This window comes from Etheostoma spectabile, unplaced genomic scaffold, assembly GCF_008692095.1.
Source record: "Etheostoma spectabile isolate EspeVRDwgs_2016 unplaced genomic scaffold, UIUC_Espe_1.0 scaffold00019241, whole genome shotgun sequence".
NCBI lineage: Eukaryota > Metazoa > Chordata > Actinopteri > Perciformes > Percidae > Etheostoma > Etheostoma spectabile.
Genome location: NW_022604765.1, coordinates 10632 through 14392, shown reverse-complemented (window position 1 = coordinate 14392; position 3761 = coordinate 10632). Strand labels below are relative to the sequence as shown.

The following is a 3761-nucleotide window of genomic DNA, read 5'->3' as shown; positions in this document are numbered from 1 at the left end:
CTGTGTGTGTGCGTTTGTGTGCTTCTGTGTGCTTGTGGTCGAGCATGTACTGTAACAGTGTGGATCCTTGTGTGGACCACATTTCTGTGCTTAGTCTTGACATCTATTGTAATTAACATAAATTCAGCTGGGCCTTTATAGAAGATGACACTGTTTTCTTTCTTTTAACTCCCTTTCATACAGTAGATGAGATTTGGATACTTTCTCAGACTGTGAAGGTAACCACATGGTGGAGGCCCAGCCATTGTTTTACTGGACCATAATCATATTCAACATAGAGTATGTGGGGGTATAGCTCAGTGGTAGAGCATTTGACTGCAGATCAAGAGGTCCCCAGTTCAAATCTGGGTGCTCCCTGCAATGATGTGTGTAGGTGATCATCTTTATGATAGTACTTGAGGAAAAAAGCATGCATTTAACTAATGTTGCTTCTTTCCAGAAGCCCTTGTGCTTTCTCCCCTCAGACTTCCTTGGATTGTGGTGGCACCTGAGTAGAGGATGCAGCTGCTGCTGTGGTTCTGCTGGACGCCCTGCACTACAACTATTATTAGTAATAGTTCTATTACCTTTACTGCTGCCATAATTACCACCAGTCCTCTTTTCATTCTATTTTCTCTCTCTCTCTCTCTCTACTAAGTAACCTTTGCAAAAGGTAGTGGTGGGATTTGAACCCACACCTCCAGAGAGACTAGAGCCTAAATCCAGCACCTCAGCCACACTACCTGCGCACACCATCACACCAAATCGTGACACACACACGGACCGTAACTAATGGTATGATTATTAAAGTCATTGGAAACAAACTTTTGCAAGGAAAAAGTCAATACTTTATTGAAAAAGGCCAGTACTTAATGTCTCCACCTGCTGAAGAGTAAACTTAACAGCATCTCAAATTTACTTCATCCATAAAAATAGAAACTGTGCTCATACCTGCCGTAACACCCATAAACACTGGAGCATAATACAATAAATATACTACACTACAGTACAAGTACATAAATACAGTAAAATAGAAAGTGTAAAACATGTACATTTAAAGTGCTTGTTGTGCTGTCTGAAAATTGAATTATCACTGAATAAAAGAAGAAACCTGGGTAAAACTTGTAATGGTAATGTTGTATACGGCTTCAAAACCTTTAAATGCAACTGCTGTGGCTGGAACTCAAACCCGGGATAAATGCTTGCACTGCTACGATGTAAATCATAGACGAAAAGAAACACACCTGTTGTCTTTCTGCTGGACAATACAATGCTCACTGCAAATCTCTGAAATCACCATAGACCCACAATTTCCATTCACATGCTTGTGCTATATAATAAAAACAATGTATGTGGAGACCTATGTATTCACACAAAGCCTAAGATCATCCCTAGATGCTTTGTCATGACCCAGAACATATTTGTCCACTTTCTCATCTTCTTTTCTCACCAATCAAACTCAAAGCTCCCTTCCATTTTTTGCCAATCCTGAGAGACTTCATATCCATTTCTTGTCAATCAAAAAGGCGCCTCCTCTTGGCAACGCCCATCTCCATTTCCTACCAATCCAAACGCATTTTCTGCTTAAGAGAGACTTTGCATTTATAATTTGGAACTAACGAAGGCAAGGAGGTCTTCTCTGATATTATCTCTGGAAACAATAATAATTCATGTGCTTTGTTTGCTACTGTCGATAGGTTAACAAACCCTCCAGTACCAGTAGCATCTGAACTGTTATCTAACAAGGCCTGCAATGACTTTTCCTCCTTCTTCATAGACAAAATCCAGAAGATTAGACAAACAGTCAGTGCCTCCATATCCAGTACAGGATATGTGTTGTCACAGTGTTCAAGCAAAACTAGTTCCAATATGAAAGAATTTCATACGATCAACCATAAAAACCTGTGAAGCATGCACGCTACCACTGAGCTACATCCCCTAAAGATTGTCAGATCCAGGGGGGCCCCGTGTTATCACATTCACATTCACAGAATGAGAAGTAGCTCCCTTCGATAGCTCAGTTGGTAGAGTGGAGGACTGTAGAGGCATAGAACTGAAATCCTTAGGTCGCTGGTTCAAATCCGGCTCGAAGGAGCATCTTTTTTCCAGAGGCTACCTTCAAGGATCAATAAAGTGTTTTTGATTCTGATGTACAGATGGATGGTTGACCTAAAAGCACAATACTTCTTCCCGAGACATAACAAGAAACAAAAAAGAAATAGGTGTGGGAGACAGAGTTAAGCCCTGACAGAATAGAGAACTACAGACAAACCATGTGAAATAGTGCCAAGTGTGACCAGAAGAACTGGAAAAAAACTAGAACTATAAAGTACAAACCTTTCTTTAAGAAATCTTTATTGTGCTCACAAGGGCCCTTATTTATGAAATGTGCATACGACCTAAAACAGGCGTAGGACGGGGGTACGCCGGTTCCTACGCAGAGTACGGCATTTATCAATTTGAACGTGAGCGTGGGCTGCGAAAAAAATCTTACGTCTGGTCCCACCTTCATGAGCCGTCTCTCTGCCTGCATATTTGAGTGGGATGCAGGAGACCTCTCTCTGTTACGAGCAACTAGGAGGGGCAAACGGAAGGGACCTCATGGTGGTGCCACTGCTGGACCAGGTGCGCATGGAGCACATCAAGAAGGGCACTATCAAGAAGGGGGGTGTTGTCCTGACCAAGTATGGCTGTGCCAGAGGGTCCACGTCTCTGGAATTCTTTCATTGCTACCTGAACAGGTTCATTCTGTCTAAGTAGTATGTGTTTCATGATTGTACTTTTGTTTTTGAATGGTACATGAACAACTGTGCTGGAATTTGTAATCAAAAACATGACCTTTCCCATTTTGACAAACTGTTTTGATCACTTGAGGTATTTCAATGAAGTCTTTGGTCTTGGACAGTTACCTTGCAATCTAAAACTGTATATCCTATTGTCTCTGGAACAATAGTTGGCAGTTGGAGGAGTAATGGCTCTTTACAGTGAATATGCAAAAGAAGATGTTCACAAGTTCAGCCCAGGTAAATGCTCAGCCCATATTCACACAGACCTAAACCCACTCACTTAATGCTGTTTACAATATTCTAATAATCATCAATGACAGAGAAAAATGACAAAGAGTGACAACATTTTCCAATAAAATATTGGCTTTTTCCTTGCGAAAGTTTTATTCTAATGACATTGACAAATATACCGTTAGTTACGGTCCCTGTGTGTCTCACGATGTGGAGAACTGATACATGCAGGTAGTGTGGCCGAGTGGTCTAAGGTGCTGGATTTAGGCTCCAGTCTCTCTGGAGGCGTGGGTTCAAATCCCACCACTGCCATTTGCTGATGTTACATAAGTGGAAGACAAACCATATGTTGACTTGAATTGGTATCAGTTACATTATACTCTTATGACATAGCTTGGTGAAGTGACTAAAGTCATTAGTGGCAACGTATTAGACTCCTTGCTGAATCTGTTGTTTTTATCTTTAGTGGCAATTCCCTGTTTTTAAATGAACACCCAATCTTAAGTGTTCAATGTGAAATACTCATTCATCAACAAAATTGTCGGTAACTATGACGGGGCGCATACGCTACCAATTCCATCCAAAGACTGAGACTGCAGGTATATGTTATATGCCCGTATATGTTTAACGTGTTCATATGTTCTGTTAATTTTCACAATATTTAAAATCTTCAGTTAACCTAGTCATTCTCCATTTCCCCACAGTAATCCCTCAGCTTTCTTGTGCGCACATTTTAACATCTAAAACTACGGTGCCATTCCTCGC

At 41.0% G+C, this 3761-nt stretch overlaps 3 non-coding genes across 3 annotated transcripts; all 3 read left to right on the top strand.

The window, feature by feature from the left end:
* The first annotated feature begins 285 nt into the window (after positions 1–285).
* trnac-gca (transfer RNA cysteine (anticodon GCA)) lies at positions 286–357 on the top strand. The gene has a single exon. It is a non-coding gene; the product is annotated as a tRNA-Cys (tRNA).
* A 1628-nt stretch (positions 358–1985) lies between these two features.
* On the top strand, positions 1986–2073 carry trnay-gua (transfer RNA tyrosine (anticodon GUA)). Its single transcript is given in 2 exon segments — positions 1986–2022; positions 2038–2073. It is a non-coding gene; the product is annotated as a tRNA-Tyr (tRNA).
* A 1153-nt stretch (positions 2074–3226) lies between these two features.
* On the top strand, positions 3227–3308 carry trnal-uag (transfer RNA leucine (anticodon UAG)). The gene has a single exon. It is a non-coding gene; the product is annotated as a tRNA-Leu (tRNA).
* The last annotated feature ends 453 nt before the right edge of the window (positions 3309–3761 follow it).